This window comes from Phragmites australis, chromosome 16 (genome assembly GCF_958298935.1).
Source record: "Phragmites australis chromosome 16, lpPhrAust1.1, whole genome shotgun sequence".
Taxonomy (NCBI): domain Eukaryota; kingdom Viridiplantae; phylum Streptophyta; class Magnoliopsida; order Poales; family Poaceae; genus Phragmites; species Phragmites australis.
In genome coordinates, this window is record NC_084936.1 from 16,258,152 (window position 1) to 16,285,866 (window position 27,715).

Consider the following 27,715-nt stretch of genomic DNA (forward strand, 5'->3'; position numbering starts at 1 on the left):
AACTAGCTTAGAGCTGCCAATCTTCCCACCAAGTGTTGTGCCTCTCTTCTACTTTGTGGAAGCCTCAAATCAAGTATTGGGACTTTGATGCCTCTCTTCGACACCAAGAATCCCAATAACCTTCCCATGCGCACACCAAATGAACACATCTCTGGATTCAATTTTAATCCCACACTTCGTAGATTGGCAAAGGTATCCCGAAGGTCACCCAAGTGATCATATTCCTTTTTGCTCTTGATAACTATGTCATCAACATATGCAGATACATTTCTCCTCAACTGTGACTTCAGTAGAATCTAGGCCAATCTGGCGAAGGTGGTCCTGGCGTTCCGAAGGCAAAAGGCCATTCTTACAAAACAATATATTCCAAATGAGGTTCTGAAACTTGTTTTTGCCTCATCCTCCTTTGCCATCTAGATCTGATGGTATCCAGAATATACGTCCAAAAAGCTTAACATTTCACAACCAGCTGCGGAGTCTACCAATTGGTCAATATGTGGCAAAGGAAAGTCATCATTCAGGCAGGCTCTGTTGAGATCTATGAAATCAACACACATTCTTCATTTGTTGTTGATTTTCTTGATTAACACCGGGTTCACCAACCACTCAGAGTGTAGTGCTTCGTGTATGACCCCGACATCAAGCAGCTTCTACACCTCAGCCTTCGTTACGTCTTTTCTTTCTTTGGAAGCCTTCCGAAGCCTCTGCTTCTTTGGCTTTGCGTCCGGGTCAACATTCAGAGTATGTTCGATGATATCTCTACTGACACCTTGTATATCCTTCGGCGTCCAAGCAAAGACATCCTCGTTGTTGCGGAGAAATTCTATCATGCTTCGTTCAACTTCTTTTGCCATTTCAGATCCTATGACCATTGCTCTTTTTGGTCTATCCTGACACAACCGCACTTTCTTGGTTTGGCCTTCAGCACTCATTGTGTCTGTATGAGGCCCTCATCTTCCTGAGGATTCGATGGAGGTTCTGTTACGACATGAATGTTGCAGCGGCCTGGAGTGTATCCCACATCAATTCTACGGACCATTTGTTGATCTCCCAACACTGATATGACGCCTCCGGGATCGGGCATCTTCATGCACAGATAACCATGGTGTGGTACCGCGCCGAACTTGTTTAGCACCCCTCTTCCAAATATGGCATTGTATGGACAACTTATATCAATGACATCAAAGGTAATATCTTCTATCCGAAAATTGGACCCTTCGCCAAAAGAGACCGGTATATCTACATTGCCCAAAGCATTGATTGCTTTTCCACTGAAGCCTAGCAATGGAGATCCAGCCTGTTGTAAGATACTTCACTACAATCCCATCCTATCGAAGGCGTCGGCGAAGATGATGTAGCGAACATGGCCTATTAGGGCATGCATGTGATTTTGGTCATTAGTGACAACATAGTTAATGGGACTAACATGTTTGTCAAGTATATGCTTTAGTAGGTCTCATGGATGCAATACATGAAGAAGCCACCACAGCCAGGACAAAGTTTGATTGAATTGGAGAAGTTCTAGAGAAATTGCACACACCAGATGGTCTGGCGTAGAGGAGTTTGTACATGCTAGAGCATTTCATCTCATGGAAACTCTACACACCGGAATGTCCGGTGCATGAAGATAGTGCACGCCAGAGCATTTCCAAAAGAAGAAGATCAAAGATGCTACACGCCGAAGGGTCCAGTGCTCTGAGTTATACACGTCATAGGGTTGCGCCGGAGTAGTTGTTGCAGAGAAGGTTGCATGTATTGAAGAATGAAGTTCAACACATCAGAAGGTCTGGCGCTCTAAAGATCAAAACGTCGGAGCATTTCTTGTAGAGAAGGATTTAGTGGCGCGGACTGGCTCAAGTATATACGCCGGATGGTCCAGCAATGGAGTTGAAGGCAACGCCAGAGTATCCGATGTTCATAATTGATTTGAATGGGGTACCAACGGCTAGTTTTTGGATGATTTACATGCTGGATGGTCTGGTGAGTACAATGTTGTTTACACCGGATCATCCGGTGTATACAGTAAAGTTGAGCCATTGGGGAAATGGCTAGTCCGCGGGGTTGAGGCTACAAATACCCCTGCAGTTGGCAATTTGAAGGTGCTAGTGTCCAGAGAAGTTCACATACACTTGAGAAGACATCCAACCCACCAAAGTGCTTAAAGTGATCATCCAAGGCAATTAAGCACAAGATTAGAGAGTGATTAGTACTAATAGGTCCAGAGAGAGATGTTTTTAGGTGTTGCTACCTAGAGAGTGGATTAAGGAGTAATCCTAGAGTGTATCAAGTGGTACGTCAGCATCTTGGAGTCTTGGTGACTCGCTGGCACCGTGAGCCTTGGTGGCTCATGCTTGTTGACCCTCCGACTTGGTGTGGAGTGGCGATAAGAAGCTTCGACGTTGATGATCCAAAGGCTCTGATAAGAACAGATCAAGAACCCTTGCAACCACTACACTACTACTCCATGGTTATCAACCACACCAAGAAGTGGTTGACCTCGCCAAGAAGACTTTTCCTGCAAGCGAATGAAGAACACAAGCAAGAACAGGTAGATGCAATCTGAATATTGCTAATTACCAATGAAGCACTCAAGTTTGGGGTTCAACAAACCGATAAACAATGAAACTGTATTAAACAGAATAATCTAAGCTAAACCCAAGCCTAAACTACGACGGCTACTATGTATATATAGAGGAGGTGTGAGGAGGTTGACCTAGGGTTGTACAACCGTGGAGAGAGGCGTGCACAACCTGGACTTCGACTCTGACACGATTACAAAACCTGGCAGGGTTCAAAATAGTGATGCAACACCTTATTCCTTTGTAAAGGGCTCGTTGTAAGCTTTCCAGAATGCCCAAGATTGCCTAAAACGGATTTCGTATGAGAGAGTTATGCCCGTTTTACTAACGTACTATCCTGGAACTCGACTTCGACCACGACCATGACTAGAGCTCAGCCTTGAGTCCAAGTAGACTTGGCTTTCGAGGAGTGACGTCCGAGTAAGGTTATGGTGCTTCTCCCACGTTCCTATGCAATAAAACATTACAAGAATTTAGGAGTAATCCATCCAAGGAAACATGAACAGCAAGGAACGAGTTCACCTGGTGGTATAATTGTCGTGCACGTGCTCTTGTAATTGGACCTTGTATGATTTGAGGATTATTGGTGGTATTGATCGTATCCGAAGGAGCCATGGGCTCATCTGAAGGTTTCTTGTGCTTCTTTCTAACCCATGAGCAACCTATTTGGTTTATTAGTTGTAGGATCTTTATATGATATTAGTTTTACAATTGGTATCTTTTATATGCCATGAATCAACCTATAGGGTACCCCCATTGTTATGAATGACAAGTGCATATCTCTCGCAAGTATTCAACACTTGTATGCACACACTTAAGGGAAGCATAGCCTATGGATTGTTATTTTGAGACTAACATGTGTTGCAAATTATATCTTTTGTAATCTCATAGAGTAATCCTCATGTTCCCGGAGATATGCAATGCTTAAAGGCTTCAGTTGGTATCTTTGTCAACTCATTTGTACATTTAAGCTACCTTCATGTATAATATGGCTTACACTTCCTATCTTTACATATTGTCTAGTTATGCATATATTTCACTCTCACATATGTATGCACACATATAGGGGGAGTTCATACCATATTATGTGAGTTTCATGAATTGTGATGCATGTGCTTTCATTCCAATTGATATCAACTTAACCCTTTTATATCTCAAGTGGTATCATTTTATTAGATCATGATTTATAAAACTCTCTCCCAAGTGCTCTAATACTCTTCCTTGAGTTCAACATGTGTTTGTAGCCTTTTTTCATATTGTTGTCAAAGGGGGAGAAGTTTGACGACCAAAGCAAGAAGCAAGATGAGCAAGATGCAAGATGGCATGTCTAGGGAAAAACAAGCAAGGAAGCAAAATAACTAGGTATGCCAAAGTCAACAAAGGGAGAGAAGAAGAAGCTATTGCATGGGTCTATCAAGGAAGATAGTGACGATGGAAAAAGGGGGAGCCACGAGAAAAGGGGGACAAAGTGAAAGTAAGAACAATGACAAGTTTGCTCGCAATTGGTATCTTTAGTTGTTCTTACCATGCATCCAGGCAAAGTGGTAAGGCATTGTGCTTCTTACAAAAATTATTGCTATATTTGTGCCATTTACATTTGGTATGAATTATTTGCCACTTGTTTTGGTTGTGTTGTCATCAATCACCAAAAAGGGGAGATTATAGCGAATATAACCCTATTAGGGCATGTCTGTGATTTTGGTGATTAATGACAACATAGTCAATAGGACTAACATGTTTGTCAAGTATGTTCTTTAGTAGGCCTCATGGATGCAATACATGAAGAAGCCATCGTAGCCGGGACAAAGTTTGATTGAATTGAATAAGTTCCAGAGAAATTGCACATGCCGGATGGTCCGGCGCAGAGGAGTTTGTACACGCCGGAGCATTTCAGCTCATGGAACCTGTACACACCGAAATGTCCGGTGCATGAAGATAGTGCACACCGGAGCATTTCCAGAAGAAGAAAATCAAAGATGCTACACGCTGGATGGTCTGACGCTCTGAGTTATACATGCCGGAGGGTTGTGCCAGACTATTTGTTGTAGAGATGGTTGCATGCATTGAAGAATGAAGTTCAACACACCGGAAGGTTGTCGCTTTGAAGATCAATACGCCAGAGCATTTCTTGCAGAGAAGGTTTCAGTGGCGCGGTTTGGCTCAAGTATAAACACCAGATGGTTCGGCGATGGAGTTGAAGGCAATGCATGAGTATCTAGTGTTTAGAATGGATTTGAGTGGGGTTCTAACCGTTAGCTTTTAAATAATGTATATGTTGGATGGTCCGGTGACTACAATGTTGTTTACACCGGATCATCCGGCGTATACAGTAAAGTTAAGCCATTGGGGCAACGACTAGTCCACGGGGTTGAGGCTATAAATACTCCTCCACTCGGTCATTTGAAGGTGCTGGAGTCCAGAAAAGCTCACAGACACTTGAGAAGACATCCAAGTCACCAAAGTGTTTAAAGTGATTATCCAAGGCAATTAAGCACAAGATTAGAGAGTGATTAGTGCTAATAGGTCTAGAGAGAGTTGTTGCCTAGAGAGTGGATCAAGGAGTGATCCTAAAGTATACCAAGTGGTACGTCGGCACCTTGAAGTCTTGGTGACTCACCAGCATCGTGGGCCTTGGTGGCTCATACTAGTTGACCCTCCGACTTGCTGTGGAGCGGTGGCAAGAAGCTTGTACAGGGACGTGGAGACCCTTGCCTTAGTGGCTCAAGCTCCGAAGTGAAGACGGTGGCAAGTGACTGAAAGAGAGGCTAGCAGTGAGACCTTGCCTTGTGGCTCAAGAGCCGTGACCGGAAGAGTCTTGGTGAACGATAGCATATCCTTGGTGGAGCTCCAACGTGGACTATGGGTGGTATTTATGCCATCGATACCACGGGATAAAAACCCCTTGTGCCAAGTTTTCTCTTTCTACCTTATTTACGTTTTTGCATTTACATACTTGCAATTTACCTTCCTAGAGTAGGTTGCAAACTTTTTGAACGGTAGAGTATACATACTAGATAAACCTAGCACATCTTTAGATAGAAATTAATATATGTTTATCTTGTGAAGTTTTTGGAGCCGAATAGTTTTAAGTGTACTAATTCACACCCCTTCTTAGGACATCACCGATCCTTACAGTTGATATCTGCCGAGCTTCCGCCATCTATTAGGATCTTGTGGACTTCACTTCCTGAAATGTTAGCAGCGATGATGAAGGCATATGTGTGAGGGTAATCCAAGACTCTCATGTCATCTGGAGAGAAAGTGATGAGGACATGGGACCACTTTGAGTGGACGTAGAAAGGGTTTACACCGACATGGTTAATCCTTCGCACATATTCTTTTCGTTGCCTCTTGGACTTTGTTTCCCAATTAGAGCCACTAGTGATTTCCAAAACCACGTTCAACCTGTGGGTTACTGTGTTCGCCAATCTACTGGTTTCTAGGGGAGCTTCGATTGTAGGCCTTAGCAGAGGGGTTGGGAGAGCTGCTTGAAAAGCCATCGACTGACCATAGGTTTGGTCCGATGGGGCCAAAGGTGCTGGAACATATGGCTGCATCAAAGCCATTGATCTCCATTGAGAGACGAATGCCGAAGTGCCACGTGCTGCCCGGCCTGTATGGTGTGGCGTGATGCACCTTGGCAGGATCGAAGGGTTGCTTCCCTAGGCTTTCCTTCATGGCAACAACATCATGGCATTGCTTGGTTGTATGACCAGCACCTTCACCATGCAACTCATAGTACAATGTACTTGGGTCACGGGGTGCCCGTCCACCTTGACCTCCGCAGCCTCTACCGCTTCGACTATTGCGGGCTCCCTCACCTTGGGCTTCGATGACCTCCTGCAAGACATCATCAGGTCCAGATTCTATCTGGTTGACTTCTTTTTGCTTCAAGTTGTACCCAAAGGCCTCATTTTTCTTTGAGTGCTTCGGCCTGTCTTTCAGCTAGCCAGTGTTGGGTTTCCTTGTTTGAGGGATAGGGCTTCGATGTTTTTGACTCTGCCATTTCACTCTTCCTTCGATGATGGTCCACCTTGGAACTTGCGTATTCCTCCATTTTGTTGAAGTGTTCATGGACACTCTGCGGCCTCTTGCGTGTCAGGTTTCTTTCCAGCAGCCCTCCTCTTATGCCCTGGATAGAGGCATTAATGATTGTGTCCTCGCTCAAGTCCTTCGTCTGATAGTGCACATGTACAAAGTGGCGCATGTAGTCTTTTAGTGACTCTTTCGGCTGTTGTTTTACTACGAAGAGGTCGCTGGCTGTGACCTACCCAGCTTGATTTCCTTAGAAATAGCAGAAAAGGGCATCGTGCAACTGCTCCCATGAGTAGATCGACCTCGGAGGTAAGGCGAAGTACCAGGATCTAGCTATCCCTTTTATTGCCAACACAAAGGCCTTTGCCAACGTTGTATCAGCTCCACCAGTAGATTCAACTACTGCCTCGAAGCTCATGATGAATTCCCTCCGGTTTGATTCTCCATCAAACATCATGACCCTCGACATTTTGAAACCCGAAGGCCATGGCTGGCTTTGCAAGCCGGTGGAGAGCGGTGAGTCTAGATCGCTTGTGCGTGGCCTATGCCGAAGATACGACACATGTCGTGTTGTAAATGCAAACGAAGGGGTGATAATGTTTCATGTCTCTTCGCCCTCTTGCTACAGTATGTTGATTTGCTCTTGCATTTGTTCCAGAGTTCTTCTGGCTTCGTCAGCTCGTGGCGATATTAAGCCACCTTCCGACTTGCTACCAAGCTCTCTAGCGTACGCTTCTTCTGTGCAATTTTCCTTTCTAGGTCTTCGGCTTCTAGCCGCGTAGCTCTTTCTGCTTTGATTTCTTCTCCTTCTTCTTCATAGTATTGAAAATGCTTGAAGGTTTCATGTTCCTCAACACGAGGGGCATTTCCTCTTGCAGCTGCCGAAACTTTGAAACAAGTGTGAAGGCCTTCTTCAAGCCTTCCCATCGAAGCATGTACATCTTCTTGGTGAACTAGATCTTCTTGGTGAACTTGCTCTTCGCGAACCCGACCATCTACATTGGCCAGCACAGCCACAACATTTTCTTCTTCTTGAACTTCCTCGGTTGCCTCAAACGTGGTGATGCTTGGAACCATCGCGGCCAAAGGGTTGGCCGTGACTGCGACCCCTCCGGAAGCTATGTTTACTGTGCCACTGATTCATCAGTGGCCTTTGTCTTCTTTTTAGGTGGCATGGCTTTGTAATGTGTTCACGGACAGCGCCAACTGTTGGAAACTTGCGCAACTGAACAAAGTGGTGGGCCTTCGGAACTCGGAACTGATCCAAAGGCTTCGTGAAAAACACACACAAGCTGGGGAACTGTGCACTATAATTAATGTCACATATCTTTTCGATTACAGTGCCGCCCTATTTATAGGCCGTACCCGACCGTTCTCTGTTATAATGTACAATAATACCCCTCTAACTGCCACATTCCTAGCATATTCGTGGGTATTTTGGTACTATCCTAAACATGTATGTCCTATTTACAATCATGCCCTTCTCGGTCTTCAGTTACCAACGATGGTCCTCCCTTCGCTTGGGCTCCTGAAGGTCCATGGCTGCTGGCACCTTCAGTCGACTTCCTCGTGGCACCTTGCGATAGTCTTCGACCGGCTTCCGAAGGCCCGCCGAATGATTCGCTTGCGACAACACCTCCGGCGTCCCTTCGGTCGTTTCCCCCGGCGAAGCCCAACAAAAGCCTTTTGATCACCTTTCGAAGGCTCGACACAGGCTCCGCCGATACTGGCACATGTACATGCTCCAACAGTGCTGAGCATCCGCAAGGTACCTTTGGCAAGACCAAAGGGTTCCTGCAACATTACAAATCCACGATAGCCATACACTTAATCAGTAAATAGTTGCCGCAGAGGTCTACGAGTACATCTGAAGGGGTCTGTGAGACCATCCCCCAACATCAAGCCTTTGAGTTGTAAAATGTCATCCTGTCACCTTTTCCATCCAAAATAGCCGTTAGATCCCCTTTTGTAGATATAAGATTTTTAGAAATGTACCCAGCTTTTAGGGAGGGAAGATTTTTAGAAATTTCTAAGAGTACCGTTTTGGGAAGAAGAGCATATAGCATTGACGTTTCTAATTCTTCTCTCTCGAAAAACGACTCTTAGGGTGTGTTTGGTTTACGGCCCTAGTGAACCTGACTAAAATTTGGCCATGACCAATACTAGGGCAGGGCCAAAATTGGGACATGAGATGGTGTTTGGTTTATGACCAAGCCAAATTTAGGTAGTGCTAAAACTATTAATATGACATATGGGTCCATATATCACTATTGTTTTTTAATTTTTAAATATAGTCAACATAGGTCTTGTTTTGTAGATTAAATCGCAAGGAGTGCAAAAATTCAAACGGATCATAAATCAAATGCATGGTTTAGAAAATATGACTGTTTAATGGTCATAAATCCAAAATGCAAAGCATTTATTAGAACCAACCGGCACCTGACACATCAGCAGATCACCATGCACAGCCAAGGTATCTTGCCCACCTCCATAGTTAACTGTAGCTAGGCATGGCCAATTATTTTGTTTAGGCATGGCCAAAGTTGGGCTACAATCCAAATGGAGACCAAAATTCCAGGGCAAAATCAAATTTTGGCTTGGCACACCTAGGCACTAAGCGTGTGTTTGGTTTACGGTCCCATTGAGCCTAACCAAAAATTGGTCATGACCAATACTAGGATAGGGTCAAAATTGGGACATAGAGATGTTGTTTGATTTATGACCAAACCAAATTTAGATAGTGCTAAAATTATTAATATGACATGTAGATCCATATGTCACTATTATTTTTTTATTTTTAAATATAGCTCATATGAGTCTTGTTTTATAGATTAAATAGTAAAGAGCGCAAAAATTCAAATGGACCATAAATCGAATGCATGGTTTAGAAAATATGGCTGTTTAAAGGTCATAAATCTAAAATGCAAAGCATTTATTAGAAGCAACCAGCAGCTGACACATCAGCAGATCACGCTGCACAGCCAAACCAAATCCCTGGGTGGCCGTTTTGCTGACCAGAATCTTGCCCACCTCCGCAGTTAACTGTAACTGGGCATGGCCAATTTTTTTGGGTATAGTTAAAGTTGGGCTACAATCCAAATAGAGGCTAAAATTTCAGGATAAAATCAAATTTTAACTTGGCACATCCAGTCACTAAACCAAAGAGCCCCCAGGAATATTTTGGATGGAAATGTTAGTGTACAGCCACGAAGGCACCTGCGGCACGATCTGACGCCTGGGGTGTTGCTGTTGTTGTACAACAGCTGGCGTAGCAGCGGGTCCCCTCTCTTCTCCCCTAACCTTAAACCCCGCCATCCCCCTCCGCCTCTCCGGAATCCGCCCCCAAACAAAACGCAACCCGCCCCAAACCTCCGGCCATGGCGGCTGTGATTTCTGGCCTCCAGGAGTCGGGGCCCTCCCGCTCGGCGGATGACAAATGGGTGGTCATGCGCCGCAAGGTGGAGTTCGTGAAGCTCGAGGATCTCCGAGACGACAAGGACGTGTCGCTCGAGTTCGACGAGCCTCCGCGCGCTTCCATCCTCACCGTGTACCGCGACGCGCTCCCCGAGGTCGGTCGGCATCGGGCATTCGGCTTCGTCCACTGCATCGATGACTCCGGCCTGGTTCTCTTCTCCAGCGCGCAGGGCGACACCACCGCCGACAAGTACTTCCTCGTCTGTGATCTTCAGGAGCGCAACGTCTTCTCCCTCCCCGCCGTCCCCATTTCTCTACCGCTCCGCCCCACGAGCGACCGCATGGGGGTGATCGCAGACCCTCGCCGAGGTAGCCGCGGCTACCTGGTCCTGCAACTTCACCCCACGGAGCGGCGACCGCTCTGCTTCTGCAGCCGCACAGAGTCCTGGACCGTCAAAGAGATCCGCGCCTCCTCCTCTGCCCTGCGCGACCACATCTCAAGGTTGAAGCCGGACGTGATCATTTCGCACGCTGGGCGACTCAGCTTTGTCGACCTCAAGCGGGGACTTCTCTTCATCGACCCCATCGCTGATGGCGCCGCGCCGCGCTTCCTCTCGCTCCCTGACCCCGGTGGCGGAAACGACTTCGGTGCAAGATCCGGCGGGATCGGACGGCGTCGCTGCGTCATGCCCACCTGTGGCCACTTGTGCTACGTGCGTCTTCATGGCGTTACCGGTTCGCCGACGGTCAGCGCGTGGATATTGGTGGATCAAGCTTGGTCGTGCCTCTACGCCGTCCATCTGTGCGACGTCTTCCCGCCGCCGACCTGCAACTCCGCTGGGATCGGGCTTGTACATCCCCGTGACCACCGGGTCGTCTACTTCTTTGTTGGTGAGTCCCTGAAGGCTGTAGATATGCGGAGTGTAGTGGAGATGGATTCAGGCGTCTTCTTCAGTGAGGTGGGCAGCGTCATGTATTCGTCCCTAGACGTTTGGGCCTGGGTGCCGCCGTCGAGCGCGCCGCAACCTGACATGAAGATCCAGGCAACACCGAGGGTATCCAAGTGGAGGACACTTCTGAACAGGGTCACCAGATACGTCAAGGACCACCCTGAATGTCTGATGATGGCTGGGAAAATTGTGGAGGACACTGTCACCTACATTCCAGCTAATTCAACTTCACTGAAGCCGCTGAGAACTGGGGGCAGTAATCTTGGGAAGGCTCTGACAGGAGCAGGAACAGCAATGCAGTGGCATAAATAAGCAGCCGATCGCTGGGTTCATAGTGTTGCTGAGGGGCCAGAATTCAGTGGCGAAATCTTTGATCTGCAGACCATCAAGACGCCAGCTGAAGCAAAAAATCTGATAGAGACCTGGATGGCCAAGGGAAGAAACCTGGATGAGCTCAGGGTGATGTTTTCGAGTGAGATGAGCGATGATGAGAGAGAATATATGCGTTTGATCTTCGAGGAGCAGGGTGCTGAGGAACTGTTGCATCACTCTGCGGAAGTGGATGAAAGTTGGATCTTTGTGGAGATATGAGCTAGGTTGGCGGTGAATGCAGGGTCTGCATATGAGATAATGATTTCCGATTCAGTAGATCCTCTGTAGATTTAGGCCTTGTATCCTCCTGCTTCATGTTTGCAAACTATTTGGTCTGTCTTTTTCTAAACTTTCTTACATCACTGGATTGATGCAAACAACAGTTCATCAGTTGCTGAAATGGAATTGAGGGACATCCTCTCCTAGCCTTTGTCCTTGGTGTCTTCCTGTTTCTAAACTTTCTCAATTCATATTCATGCAAACAATAGCTCACCATTTGCTGAAATGGAACTGACATGGTAAAATACCGTCTTTCCAGTATCTGATTCTGAATTTTCTCATGCGGACACTTGTTTATTATTTGATGCAATGCAAAGACTAGGTAATCCACATAATACATGTTGGTTGTGAAAAATGTCACATCACATAACTCATTCTTGGAATCTTAATTCAATACTAGAAACATTAAGGCAATCCACCATGTCATCTGACGACCTCCAACTTAAAGTCTGTTGAGAAGCAAAAATCTACCTACGGCCAAAAATGAAAATCATATCACATACATCATAAAATTAGGTAATGTCCTGAATAGGGCATCGAACACTGCTGGAGCTCCGAGGCCATACTTGACTCAAAGATGTGGTGTGGAAGGACTAGTCCCCACCTGCAAATCCCGTACAATTGGTTAGTTCTCTCTGAGTCGGCCAATTGTTCACTTGACGTGGCTATGGAAGCTCCAGCACCAGTGATGCGCTGCTTCTTTTTGATGATCTTCTGGAGATACTTACCCAGCTGCAGCTGCCTTTATACCTGCAGGGGTTGTTTGTCAGTTAAGATTGCACATGTTGTAAATGTTCCTTATTAGAAGTTCAGAGCTAGTGCTGCATTAGCTTACCTTCATGCAACCGCTTCTGGACCTCCATCTGCAGCTTCAGATATCTGCATCCCACTGCAATACAGAATAAAAAAAAAAAATGGATATCAATCATGATACATACCCAACATGTGTAAGCAGGTAACTGGCATAAACCAATGTAATAATAATGATGACGATACCATTTCATAGAAGTGAAATAGATTATCTGGCTCCCCCCTCCCCCCACCTCCCCCTTCAAAGAAAAAAAAAGCAAACTGGATAAGGGGAAACCAACTGAAACGCCATACTATTTATAAAACTAAATTCACAATCACAAGACAATAAGTGGCTAAAGGAATCAAATGGCATGTGTACAACTCAGTTTAATTTTTGCTCCACTTTTAATTTTCCCAAACTTCAATATATATATGACCAAATATTGAGTTGGCTGATCTTTTCTCCTGAAAAAAAAAATCCATTTTCCATAGACATGTAATGATTTACTTTTTCTGAAGATTTTTAGTTATCAACCTCTAAACTTTTTCTGGTCTCACTTTACCCCCAAACTCCTAAGGGTTTGTTTGTTTTAGTTTAGGATTCTGAAAAGCACTTTTTAGATTGTAGATTTTGAAAAATTGGATTGTAAAAAGTTAAGGGTTCAAAAGCTGAGGCTTATTTGGCATCCTGGATTCTGAGGTGGGTTGAATATTTGCTTTGGTTACGTAATATTCGTAATACCTCTAGTTTTTCTGAGCACATATTTATATCTATTTAACCTTTTCTTTCACTGTTTTTCATATTTGATCCTAATTATATGATAATTGAGCTATACGGTGTGTATGTATTTGTAACTACAATGTTTTGGACTCGTAGCAAGGTGAGAAATACGAATTTTCATAATAAAAACTATATAAAATAGCAAATGAGTAATGTACCTTTTCATATCTTCTCATGTACAACACGAATTGTCAACCTATCCTCTCTTAGAAAACAAAGTATTAGCAATATTATCATGAAAGACATTCATGTCTCAATCTTCGTCTCTTAATGCATTGCTTCCACCTCCTTGAGAAGAAGATTGTAGCCAACATTTGAAATGTAGTTTTCATCAAGATTACTCATCTCCACTTGAAGGATTCAACGTTCCTCCTTCTATGTTTTTCCTCAGTGTACTCGATTGGTACCAAATCGAACTTCACCACTTGAACTCGAACTCCATTACAATGCTTAGTATTCTTGTTCATCTTTGAGAAAGCCTTCCTTAGCATTGAGCCGAGTTTAAATCACTTTTACCAACTAAAAAGAATCAATGAGAATAAGTGTATTGGAGGATGTGGTTTCCAACTGAGGAATAGAATGAAGAGATCCTATATCCCAGTCCCCCTGATCTCCTCCAGGTCGAGAGAATGAAAAAAACATTGGTTTTATGTCTCTAACCCCGACCTAGTCCGTTCTCCCTTAGTCTATAGAGGCCTCCTTCCCCACCAGATTTCATCTTGGACGAAGAAACACCGCGAATCTGACCATACTTCCAATTATGCCAATAAAATCGGCATGCTAAGATAGTATGGCTTAGCCGGGTGTCATCTGGCCAAGGACTTCATCAGTCGAAGGTTGAGCCTCTTGAAGGCACGGGAGCATTTGGCATGGGAGTTTAGTGGAGACAAAGATAGCTCCAAGGACGCGGCTGGATGTAAGACTTATTTTACAATGTGCTGCTTTTGTTATTGCAGTCGTTTTTTTGAATAATTTTTCTTTTCTATTTCAGCTCTATCTTCACAAGATGTTATTGCTCGGCTAAACAAGCTCTTCTCCGACGAAGCACCAGAATGCCACATTCTGCCCTACTCCCTTGCGAATCCTTGATAGGAGGTGGGAATTTCTTAAGTAGGAAGGCAACGCTGATTGTGGTTTACTTTGATCTGATTTATTTTTTCAACCCAGGTTCCAGTTTTCTATCAAGAGCATATCCTTATGAATGAGGTATTTGATCTTGACAATGCCTTCCCTATTGGTTCTGGTAACAAGGGGAAAGTACCAGCTGATCAAGGGGTTAAAGGGTCCCTTCAATCAAAGAGATCATTCCCGTCCCTCTCAAACGCAAGCGAAGAAGTCCACTGGTACTGAAATTAAATATTCTAGTAGCCGATAGTTTTTCCATTATCGAGCGAATGCCTACTGACACCGGGTCCGCACGGGTGGCCTTCCTCAGGAGACATCTGGTGCATCCTTGCGATCGCCACCTCGAGAGACCGCACATCCAATAACTTGACCAAAGGGGCAACTCTCAATGAGTCATCGCCCTTTAATTGGTTATCCTTTTTAGGGACCCACTCGATAAGCCTAGAAAAAATATTGTTGGCTGCTTCTTTATAGGTTGCGGATGCCTTGGCTTCATCTGGCTCCCAAGTCACTTCTTCGACGCAGCCGACCTCGGTTATTGGTTCAATGACGAAGAAAGTAACCACTAAAAGGCAAAAGTCAAGCATCATTTCATACTTTCCGATTGCAAGAAGGTTTGTCCTGAGTCCTAATCTTAGCTAGCAGTTTTTCTCTCTTTTCCTTATTCTATTGATTATAGACTATCTATTCTAGAGGAGGCAAAAGACCAGACTGCCAGCAAGTCGACCAGTCATCTGGCATTGATCTCTCCTGTTAGTCCAGCTCCAACTCTAGCCCCTCAAGTTGAAGATCCTACCTCGAGCACACCTAAAGAAGGTCCGTAGCCTAAGAAAGTTGAAACCTTAATATTGGTCCCAACTAACGACCCTTGGGCAGCAATAGAGGTTCTCCTCCAGGCCACGGGTGCTCAAGCAACTACCGCCAAGAACGACTATGCCGACTGATAGATGGAGCTTAAAGCCAGCCAGGAAAGAATAAAACGTAAGTCCATCCCCCAGATCACATGTATGTGATTTGATTATCAGGTGACTAACAAAAGTTACTTTTCTATCTGCTTCCTCAGTCCTCGAGTCCTCCTATAACAGCAAGGAAGCCCTTCTTTCTAATGCGATGAAAACCATTTATGACAATTCCAAGTATTAGGAAAAACTCAAGAATGATGCAAGCGCCACGAGAGCCGAACAGAAGGCCATGGAAACCGAGCAGGATGCTGCTATCGCCGAGCGAGATGCTACTACTGCTGAACGGGATGCTGCAGTTTCAGCACTCCAAGAGTTGAAGGAACAAACACTCGACCGCATGACTCAATCAGCCTCCGTAAGTGCCACTACGTTGCTTGGTATCCTCAAGAGTTACAACCCTGCACTTGACACTTCAGTAGTGACAGTGGGGTTTAACTGTACCATTGAAGAAGCAGCAAAACTTGTCCTTAGCGTTGAGCCTGTAGTCCCTACCTTTGTTGAGTCACTAGGGCTTAGCCTTCCTGATGATGATAGTGAGAGGAGTCTCTCGAGCTAACCGTCCGTTAAGCTCGAAACACTTGATGCAACTTGGTTTATGATATGGGAATGTCTGTAACAGTACTATTGTTTTGCTTGTCTACCATGTTACTACCTACTATTCCCTTGCTGATGAAATAGAATTAGCATGAGTAGATGCAATATCTGACAATTACGTGCTATAATCATTCTCGATACTACATGATTGTGTATCTGTTAATATCTGAAAACTTAACTAGGCAAATGATTAGAAATATTGGCCCACGAGTAATCACTTGAGACAACCGTAAGAATAAGGAAAAGACCAAGTGACGTTCTAGAAATAGAAAATAATGATGGCCTTTTGCAAACTTTCACTAACTTGCGTGCTTAACCAGCGTACGGATATGAACTCGACAGATGACACACATGGGATCGACTAGAACTTCAGAACCTTTTTTAGCCATTAGGCATGAGATGTCTGACAATCTCTTATGCCGTTATGCTTTATTAGGTGTAGTTGTCCATCATCAACCCAACATATGCCTCTACTGGCTCTTATCCAAATCAGTTGATGCAAAGCCAGATAAACTCTTGCAAAAGATATATACAAAATTTACGAAAAGTATGGTATTATTATGTAGCCCCCGACTCTATGATCGATGAGAAGATTACTTGATCTAAGAGTAGAAAGGAACATACATGTGTTATTGAAAGTGTATGGTGTTGTAACCCTCGACTATCTACTCGATGACTAGATCGAGTAAAGAGTAAAGCTGTAGCATCGAAAGTATGCGATGTAGCCCCTAACTCTCTATTTGATGTGATAATCAAGGCAGAGAGTAGAGCATATGCACTAAAATATACTTGACGTGGCCCCTGTCACTTCGTTCCATGACTGAATTTGAGTAGAAAGTGGAGCATAAGCACTGACATTATACGATGTAGCTTCCGGATCTCAAGTTGCTATGATAACCAAGAAACAGAAAGTGAAGCAAGAAACACTGAAAAAGTATGATGTAGCTCCCAACTCTCCACTCGATAGTTGGATCAAGTGGAGAGTAGAGCATAAGCATTGACTTCCGTTTCTCAACCACGTACTCGATGACTCCAGCCCCCGAGTGGGTGGTTGAGATTATGTTATGGTTATCGAGTGTATTCGAATAGCCAGATAGGTGAGCATTAAAAACCCACTCCCACGCATACTCATTTTCACCGCAGCCTTTGATTTGACATACAATAATGACCGTGCACCTCTCTTTGCAGAGATTGGACAAGTCACAACGTCTCAATGACGCCTCAACTTCAACCAGACGTGCTGCGCAACCATGGCAGCCTCGCTCTCACACCCAGTGATATCGGATCTTGACAGCTCTGCATGTACAGTGCGACCCGTTTCCATGACTATAAATAGAGAGAAAACTGAGGCCGGTTTTTCACCCCGTCTCCTTCCTTTCTCCCTACATGCCCAGTAGAAATTGTAGAGCTTGAAGCCATGACCTCCACTCCACCATCGTCTCCCAAGTCCGGTCTAGAAAGTGAAGAGATAGGATTTCTCACCCCAAGGCCCCTCACCATGGTTCCTCCAGGAGTCATCATCGTTTCTTCCGACGAGGAGGAATCAATCGAAAGGCCTAAGAGGAGAAAGAATAGAATGTCCATCGGAGGTCACTGACCCTTCACCTGCCACCTCTGGCGTTTCCTTGACGCTGACACAAGAGTTGGTAACACAAGCCCTGCAGGAGGGAGATGAAGATGGTGGTGATCTCGTTGCGGTGATCGACTAGTTCGCTGACAAGGTCTTCAACGATGGAGCCTCCAAACCTCCAGTGGTAGAGAAAGTGCGATCGTCTTCTCCGTCGACAACCGCCAGATCGCCTTCGTGCCCTGTAGAGGGTCACTCGACATCGTCAGCACCGGTCAACAGCTCCAGTAGGGTCTTTTCCTTGCCACTCTCCCTATCCCTTAAGGTGGCCTGCGTCCGGTCCCTGGCACGATCAGCTGCCGTCCATGGGATGAGTATAGAAGATTCCTTGACTCATTCAAAGGGGAGTAGGACCTGCACTATTTGCAAGGGCCAGGCAAACACTTTCTGTCAACTTTGCACTAGCCACGCAGGTTAGATGAAAAAGAAAAAGTCTGTAATCGAGTAGTTAATCGAATCAAATGTAATTGACTTACCCATAATTTACCTTTTCTATGAATGAAACTTTCAGAGTTGGTCGATATTCCATGAGTGCTCGAGTATCTCACCGTTTGGAGTAGATAGCTACACTGATCTAGGGTACTTCTCACTTGGGTGATAACTATATAGGGTCCTTCTCACTTGGGTGATAACTTATGGCACCTACCCTGTTTCTGCACCTTTCGTAGAACAAAATCCTTAACTGTGAGTTTTCTGGGCTGAATCTTTTGACTATAATACTTACACAATGCTTGTTGATACTTAACTGGTCGAATAGATGCTCGACCACGATACTCCTTGAGAAAATTGATGTCGTCCGCTCGTAAGTGCTCTTGCCGTCCCTTTGAGTAACTTTCCACTCACGGTGATCCAAACTGCAATTCATTCGGAAGCACTGCCTTTGCTCCATAAACTAAAAAGAATGGAGTTTCACCGGTGGCCCTGTTAGTCAAAGTACGAATGACCCATAGTACCGAGGGAAGTTCTTTCACCTAGCGTTTCAGGTAAGCCTTTAGCCTATCGAAGACCCGAGTTTTGATGCCCTGTAAGACTATACCATTAACACGTTCAACTTGATCCTTACATTGTGGGTGAGCTACTGAGGCAAAATAGTTTTTGATGCCAAATTCTTCACAGAACGAAGTGAAGATCTAGCTTCTGAATTGGCTACTGTTATATGTAATTATCCGATGCGAAATACCGAATCAAGTAATTGTACTCCTCATGAACTTCTTAGCCACTTCTGTGGTTATCTTTCCCACGGGTTCAGCCTCGATCCACTTAGTGAACGTGTTGATAGCCACGAATAGGAACTTATAACCACATTGGACCCTTAGGAACGGTCCCAGGATATCCAATCCCCAGATGGAGAAAGGCAAAGAAAGAGGAATTGTTTGTAGAGCTTGGGTTACTCGAGTGGTTTGCCTTCCGAAAAATTAGCAGCTCTCGCACTTTTTGACCAGCTTGGAAGCATCCTGGAGGGTAGTCAGCCAATAGAATCCTTGGATATCGAGCAATATTTTATTGCCCTCTTCCTGTGTGATGCACTTAATCAAGATTTCGTTACTCCCCTTTCGTTAGAGCTTGCCGTTTACCAAAGCGTAGAGCCTGGACTTACGAGTAATTTTTTTAGCAGACGCATCATCACCAGGGATGTCTCGACCTTCGAGATAGGCTTGGTACGAAGCCATCTAAGTTAGATCACGTTCGAGTAGTGCAGCATCCGTGTCTGCGAGTTCTGCCTCTCTGACTGGACTAGACTGCTGGTCGAGTTGGGTAGCATCCGTTCATCGAACTGTCGGTACATATGGTTTGAGGAGTTTCTCAACAAAGACTCCTATGGGTACCGGAGCTCAGGAAGAAGCGAGTCTAGCAAGTTCATCTACATCGGAGTTGTCACTCCTCTTGATCTGTGTCACTTCTAACCCTTCGAACTTCTGCTCGAGCTTTTGCACCTCGTTTAGGTAAGCTGCCATGTTGTCGTTTGAGCACTGGTACTCCTTTTGTACTTGGTTTACGACTAGTTGTGAATCCCCTTTCACGAGAAGTCACCTGATTCCAAGTAATTCAGCTATGCGAAGCTTGTTTACTAGTCCCTTGTATTCTACTACATTGTTGGAAGCTTTAAAATCAAATTGAACAACTTACCTGAGTTCGTCGCCTGTTGGAGATTTAAGTACAATGCCAGCCCACGAGCCTTGAAGCGTGAGTGATCCATTGAAGAAGTCTTCGACCACACTTGGCCTTGTCTCTTTAATGCTTGTCCATTCGGCGATGAATTTCGCTAGTACTCCTGACATCACACTTCTGTGTGGTACATATCCGACGTCGAACTCATTGAGCTCGATCATCCACTGTGCGATTCATCCAGTAGCCTCCCTATTGTGTATGACATCCTTCAGCAGATAAGTCGTCATGACGGTGATCTTATGTGCTTGAAAATAGTGTTGTAGCTTCCGGGAAGACATTAAGACTGCATATAGCAACATCTGCACTTATGGGTATCGTAGCTTAGCATCGTGTAGGACTTCGCTCATATGGTAAAAAGGTTTCTGGACCTTGGCCTTTCTCTCGTGGCTCTCTTGTTCGACTACCAGTGTCAGGACCCCGAATCCGGGTTCCCCTGTGCCTCCTGTATCAGTCCCTGGATCAAGTAGCTGATACGCACAGAATTCAACAAAATAATATCAAATACATACTTCGAATACAAATAAGTAAAATAAATACCTGAAAAGAGAAAAGATGGTCTAGTGGACAAGAATCCACAGCAGACCAGCCAGGCAGAAGAGCCTACAACGCAGCGGAGCGAAACGATGATGAAACCCAATGCCACAGGCAACATAGGTGCGGACGCAACCTTAGACTTCTTCTCTTTTACTTCATCTGGGTTGCGGTTGATCTCCATCTCAACAATCTGAAAGCAACAAGACTAAGTACGAAAGGTACTCAACAAGTCCTATACTCCTTCAAGGGGGTTGATAGATGCATAATGGATATTTCAAGGATAAGACTTTACAGCATAGTTTTGAGCGTAAAGCAGGTTTTATGCAAGTATCCAGTTATATTCTCCATGGTTAACCTTTTGAAATAAATGTAACAAAGCTTTTAAAAATAACTGCAAGCATCTTTTGTTGGTACTGAGTATTACCTCAAGTCCCCAACGTATTAGAAGGTAACCTGGTAGCAAGGATGTCAAAACAGTTTTAAAAGTAAAAAGGTGCAGGCATCTTCCGTTGGTACTGAGTATCACCTCAAGTCCCCAACGTATTAGAAGGTAACCTGATAGCAAAGCTGTTGAAATAGTGTTAAAACCAAAACCAGGGTAACAAGTGATATCTGGGGGTTTTCGGTCCTGGGAGGGGCTATACCTCACTCCGCAGTCTCTTTTATCACATCTAGTGTACCTCTAGTACCACACAGCTTCTGGCAGATCGAGCCAGGAACCTCATCACACAGACATATAGTCCACACACTTACTCATCAAGACTCACACACCTGGAGTCTATTCAAGCGTGACCATACCTTCACACGTCCATGACCGTGGACACGGCTATTCGAATAGATTTACACTCTGTAGAAGTTGTACAGCTTTACCCACACGATATGCTCAGCCTCCATCCGTAGCTAGCAGAGGAGCGAATCATACCGAGACTCTCCAAATACCTTTCCTGCCGGGCTTTCCACAAGACACGCCAAGTCTCAGAGCTGCATGTTCCGAAGGCCAGCATCCCTTTTTAAGCATAAGCCAGTCCCTTAAACCTCCAAAGAGCGGGACAGATAGACCCTTGGCTGCTCGTTGCTCTCAGCCTCCTGGTATGATGCCTAACTCAGTCCATTGAAGGAAAAGTCAAGTCCTGCCCATACAGGACGCATGGTTGCACGGGGGTGGCTAAGCATGACGACGCAAGACTCACTCCTTAAGCGGACGAGCTAGGCATCTTCATGGGCAATGAATACCATCATGTAACTCAAGCCCCCAAGAGCATCCTCCCCGGAGGACTACTCTACCTACCTGCGCTAAAACAGTTTTCACCTATTTTTACACATCACCCTCTATATCCCACATGACACCAAGGATTTATGGTATATGAGTTATCATTGATAATAGTAAATCTTGTCTCCGAAGAGAAGTGTTTTTAAAAGCGATGTCTCCGAGGAGACGTATTTTAAAAGCAACATCTCTGAGGAGATGTATTCAATCCTAAGCATGCTAGATATCATGGAGTTTTCCGACGTTAATATAGATAACGACAGGTAATCCTTCGGTGATATGTATTCTGGATGATGATATGTAAGGCATGACAGTGTTGATAGGATTAACTACTATAAGTAGTTTGAAAGAAAACGAATATATAGCACATGCAATAATAAGTCCGATTTTAGCTGATCATGTATATTATTTGAAAACATAGGCTCAATATGATCAAGGAGATATGACTTGCCTTCTTGAAGGGTCAATTCACGATTGGTCTTATCTCTTGAGTTTTCGAGGTTCTTCTTCATCGCTAGATCTTGCCTTCAGTTCATTCCTCGCGTTCTTGCTTAGAACCTTAACTTCGAGCCTACGCAGATTAACGACAAAAAGCGCACAACGACTAAGCAAATGAATGCTAGAATAAAACCAAGAAATACCAAAGCAAAGAAGAGCGGCCGAGGAAAACGACGGAAGCTAAACCTAGCGGAAGATGATCGGCAACTCTAAGCAATGCGAAGCTAATACAGAGAGGATAGCGGGATCATCTAGCGAAGCTAGGCTAAGCTATTAACTTAGTTATTTTATTAACCTAAGAGAAATCCTAAACAAATCACGATTAACTAGGTGAGCGTTTATTAGTTTAACTGCCGAAAGACGACAGCTAGAGTTTCTACGTGTAAGTGAGTGCACGAGTACATGTATGAATATATGTGTAATACTTACGTTTATATGTATGCGAGCATGTATATATATATACGTAAGTATAACTCTAGACGATTAAATGTGCTAGTGTTGGATTAAACATTCTAATTTATAGCATTAAATATGGTTATTTAGTAATTAATCTTAATTATCTAGTGCTGTTTAATTTCCATACTAATTAAGCTATATTTAGTGCTATCATAAAGCATGCATGTAATTAATTAATTAAGTTAAACTATTATTTGAATCTAATTAATTAATTACTAAAAGAGTATTCAATTAACTAATTGCTAATGTTAAACTATTTTAATATATTCTATTAACACGTACTTATTTATTTAACCGCTACACTGGTTAATTTATCACCTTAATTGAACTAAGATTAATTTATAACCTATCATATGAAATAACAATATATTGCAGCATTGATTAAAAGATTAATTTAAAAACTACCCTTTAACTCATATGATGATTAATCTACATTTAAGCGAGATTAATATAAGCAACTTATATATGATTATATCTTAAACATATTTATAGAACTATCTAAATTCAATTTTATTTATTAAAAGATAAAATCTAAATCTAGATTAAACGCAGCGACACGAAATAATTACCGGATGAGAAAATAAATGAACTCCAAAAATTATAAGATTTGGCCGAAAGATAGATTATGATTTTAGAGAAATATTGACGTAAGAATCGCTAAAATCAGAGTTGAAACGGATGAGTTACGGAAGTTGGAAAATTTGCCAAAAAGGAAAATCCTGGAAATTGGAAAATGCCATTGTTTCGTGAACTCGATCCACGAGGCTGTGAACCGAAGGTGTTTTTGAGGAGGGTCTACGGTACACCGTAAGCTGTGGGCTTGGTCCCGACTTTCGTGGACTGGGGCTAGTTCGGGTGTGCGGTCCACCATGGACCAGTACGGTGGACCAACCAGTGGGCCCACTCGTCGGTGTGAGGCCCAAGGGATAAGGCTTGGATGGCTTCTCCCGTGCATGTGTGAGGTGCTCAGGGGAGAGAGGACGCCAGGGGGGGTAGGTTGAGGCCGGAGCTCGTCGGAGGGAGGTGGCGCTGGAGAAGAAGCGGCGGTGCGGTGGAGCTGCGGATTCGGGCTGCGGCGGTGGGGTGCTCTCGACCGAGCGTGGTGGCTCACAGGGAAAGAGAGCGAAGGGAGGCGAGTGTGGAGGGCGGTCGGCCGGGGAGAAGGGAAGTAGAGGGAGGAGCGACTGGGGAGAGGAGGTGGCCGGCGGCGATTCTTGGTCGTGTGAAAGAGAGGGCACCGGAGGGAGAGAGGGAGGCGGCGCCAGAAGGGAGGGGATGGAGCTCGCCGACGGAGGGAGGAAGGGAGCGGCGGGCCAGGGTGAGACGGCTTGGTGCGCGTGGCAGCCAGTGGCGTGGCGTGCGCGGGAGGCGCAGGTCGGCACGGCAGGAGGCGGCATGGCGCGGGCGTTGGTGCGTGTGCAACGACGCGGCGGAAAGATGTAGCGCGACGCGTCGCGGTGGCGTTGCCGAGCGGTAGCGCGGACCAGCGGCGCAAGGGGCGGTGTGGGTGGGCTGCGGCACGTGAAGAAGCAGAGAGGGAAAGGAGTGCTCACCGTGGACGGATGGCGCGGGCGACGACGACCGAGAGCGGCAGGGTAGCGGTGTGCACGGTTCAGCGCATGGCGTGGCGCGGCTAAGATCGGCCGGCACCGTGGTGGAGTTTGGCTCTGCGGAAAAGATGGTCAGAGCTCACGGTGACAACGCGCATGACGACAACACACACGGTGGCTCAGCGGGGAGCCCGTGGCGGCGCATGGCCGAGCAGGGCGACGTTGGCGACTTCAGAACGACGTGTGCGAGCTCGGACAGTGCGAACCAGAGCTCGGTCGTGCGGTACGGTGGAGGTGCTGCTGCTTGTGTGGTTGTGTGTATGCTGTGATGTTGTATGCAAGTGCAGAGCTCGGTGTATGCATGTCTGTGTGCAGGTGGAGCAGAGGGAGGAGAAGGTAGCTTTGGTTTGTGCGTGCTCTGTTTGTATGTGAATGCTTGTGTGAGAGAGAGGAGCAAAAGGGAAGAAGAGAAGATCGGTTTTTGCCTGCTCGGTGAAAAGATCAGGCAGGGCATGGGGATGGTGATGGCCGGCTGTGGTGTGGGTGAGAGATGTGAGCAGGGTTGAAGTTACCCGAGCTCAGGTGGTAATCGAAAATTCGTGATAACTGTGGTTATCGGTTAAAAATTCAAAAAAATTAAGAGAAAATTTATTTTGCAAAATTTGAAATTTGGAATAAAAATCGCGATTTTAGCCGTTCAGTTTTCTCGGTAACCGCTCGATTTTCTCGATTTATCGAGAGGTTTTCTCGATTTCTAGTGGAGTTTAACAAAAAATCTAAAAATTATCTCAATCTTCTAAAATCAATAACTAATTCATCTGAGCTTCAAATCAAGTGAAACAAATTTTGTTGGTTTTCTTGTGATATGATCTACATGATAAAAGTATTTATACTAATAAAAAAGTTCAAAATTTTCTGTGAGAAATTGTATTTATTAAACCAAGTTAAATACATAGTTTACTCTTTGCTAATCCAAAAATCATGAAACTAATTTTATTAGTCTTCTTACATGATCCTATGTCTTTTAAAAATACATGAAATCATGAACTAGTTATTGTAACAAGCATGATTGTGTAAATATGTTGCGACTAGATTAATTCATAACTGACCCATCACACCTCAAAAATTAGTGAAACCACTTTCATTAGCTTATTTATACTATGATTTACATAGAAAAAATAATAGTAGATATGAAAAAGTTAATTACAGTGCTGTTTCTTAACATATTCACTTTATACTTGTGAATTTTGTAAAAATCAAAGAGAAATTAATAAAACTCTAAATAAAGTGAAATCAATTTTAAAGATTCTCTTAACATACGTTTTACACAAGAAAAATATGTGTTTGCATGTTATACTTTTTCTTAATATGAGTTAATAACTGAGTCGCACGCTTCAATTTTTTTCATGTGAGAGGGTGAGAGGACTTTTGTGCCATGGTAAACACAGAGAGAAAGGGAGCTCAGTGAGAGGGAGATGAGAGAGAATGTGAGATATTTTGTGTAACCAACCCATTGATGTATTTGAATTGAGATATATGACGATTGAATGAATGTACCAAATTTTGAATTCGAATACGTGATGATTCAATTGAATTGGATTGGATTTGAAATTGGATGATTCAAAGGAATGTTTTTGAATGATTTGAATGGTATGCGGGTATGAAATCGACAACGATTTGACAAAGATTTGATTGAATCAGGATTTGAGATATTTGAGATTAAATTCAAATAGGAGTATTTGAATTTAGATCTAAATTTGGATTTGGCATTAATTGAGATAGAGGTATTCGAATTAGGAAAAGATTTGCAGTGGAAGCATCAGGATTTGGATTAGGAGATGCCAAGAAGAACCAGAGCAGATTCGAATTGAGAAGCATTCAATTCGAATCGCCACGCAAAGAACCATAAGAATTAATAAACCAAAATGCATATGATCAATTCATTGCAACGATTAATTTAGAAACTAACTTGATGCTTTCTGGAATACTTAGCCAGAATAATATATTTGAATACACACATACAAGTATATACATATTCAAACATATATTTTCTTGATTTTATACTGGTTTAATAATTAGAAAAAGTTTTAATTTGGAGCAAATTTTGCTATATTTTTATATGCTAAAATTCAGGGTGTTACAACCAGAACCGTGCTTACAACTTGTGAGGTAGCTGCAATGTACAAAAAGAACTCTTCTTGTTCGTTAGACGGTGTAAGAATTAACAAAGATGATAAATACCTTTTAAATCCTGAAAGGTGTGGTTCGTTTCTTTTGTCCACTTGAACCGGTCGTGTTTCTTTAGCAGCTTGAAGAAATGCATCCCTCGCTCACCCATCTTTGAGATGAATCGACTAAGAGTTGCAATGCATCCTGTTAATTTTTTAACTTCTTTCAGTGTTTGAGGTGACCGCATCTGATCAAGAGCTTCGATTTTGCCCGAATTGGCCTCAATGCCTAGACTTGACACCAAGAACCCGAGAAGCTTACTGGACGAAACGCCGAACGTGCATTTTTTGGGATTAAGCATCATACGATACTTCCTAAGGCTATCGAATGTTTCCTTGAGATCGATGATTAGTGCATCTTCGGTTCTGAACTTGACTACAATATCATCAACATACGCTTCTACATTGCATCCAATTTAGGGTTTTAAACAGTTTTGAATACACCGTTGATAAGTAGCACCAACATTTTTTAAACCAAAGGCATATTTATATAGTAGAATACACCGAAAGGAGTGGTAAAAGCAATTTTTCTCCTCGGCCTCTATTCCCATGATAATTTGGTAATACCCTGAATAGGCATCTAGAAAATATAGTAATACACAACCTACCGTGGAGTCGATGCGAGGAAGAGGGAAAGGATCCTTGGGACAGGCTTTGTTGAAGTCAGTGAAGTCGACACACATTCTCCATCTGCCATTGGCTTTCTTGATAAGGACGGGATTCGCCAACCATGTAGGATGACGAACCTCTCGAAAGCCTGCCTTTAGGAGTTTCCCGATCTCCTCCTGGATGGCTTGCTTCCTATCCTCCACAAATCTTCGCTACTTTTGCACCACGGGTTTGGAGTTGGGCTTAACAGCTAATCGATGCTCGATCACTTCCTTAGGGACTTCGGGCATATCGGACGGTTGCCATGCAAACACATCTTGATTTGCCTGGAGGAAAGTGATGAGCTTCAGTTCCTATTTAGGGTCAAGGTTAGCCCCAACTTTAATTGTCTTGGTTGGCTCAGACAGGTCGAGGGATATTCCCTTGACACCACCATCAATTTTTTTGTAGTCGGCACCGTCGCTGGTCTCACCCTTGGCAGCATCGTTGGACTTAGAAGTATCAGGAAGACTTACAAGCTTAGAGTTCTTGATCTTAACGGTGGCTTGATGCTTCTGACGCTTGGAATCCACGCCCTTAGAAGTGGTTGCTGCTCGACTAAGGAGTTCGATCTTGTCCAGGCTCTGCTTGTTGCATTTCACTGCTACACATTGATCTCCCCTGATAGTTATGATCCCTTTGGGACTCGGGATCTTAAGCGTCTGGTACGTATAGTGCACCATTGCCATAAACTTTCCTAGCATTGGACGGCCTATGATCACGTTGTACGTTGACTCGAAGTCCACAACATCGAAGGTAAGCTTCTCTGTATGGAAGTTGTCGGGCATGCCAAATGTAACCGACAACTCGATCTAGCCTGGGGGTATGGTCGATGAGTTGGGGGTTATACCATGG

The 27,715-nt window shown here is 44.2% G+C and overlaps 1 long non-coding RNA gene across 2 annotated transcripts; it reads right to left on the minus strand.

Annotated features, from left to right (window-relative positions):
- Window positions 1-11,893: 11,893 nt before the first annotated feature.
- On the minus strand, window positions 11,894-24,615 carry LOC133896439 (uncharacterized). 2 transcript variants are annotated; one of them, XR_009905760.1, is made up of 4 exons: window positions 23,988-24,615; window positions 13,361-22,051; window positions 12,465-12,518; window positions 11,894-12,379 (listed from the first exon to the last, which is right to left on the minus strand). It is a non-coding gene; the product is annotated as an uncharacterized LOC133896439 (long non-coding RNA). The 2 variants fall into 2 exon arrangements; XR_009905759.1 differs by lacking the exons at window positions 13,361-22,051; window positions 23,988-24,615 and adding an exon at window positions 12,626-12,686.
- Window positions 24,616-27,715: the final 3,100 nt, after the last annotated feature.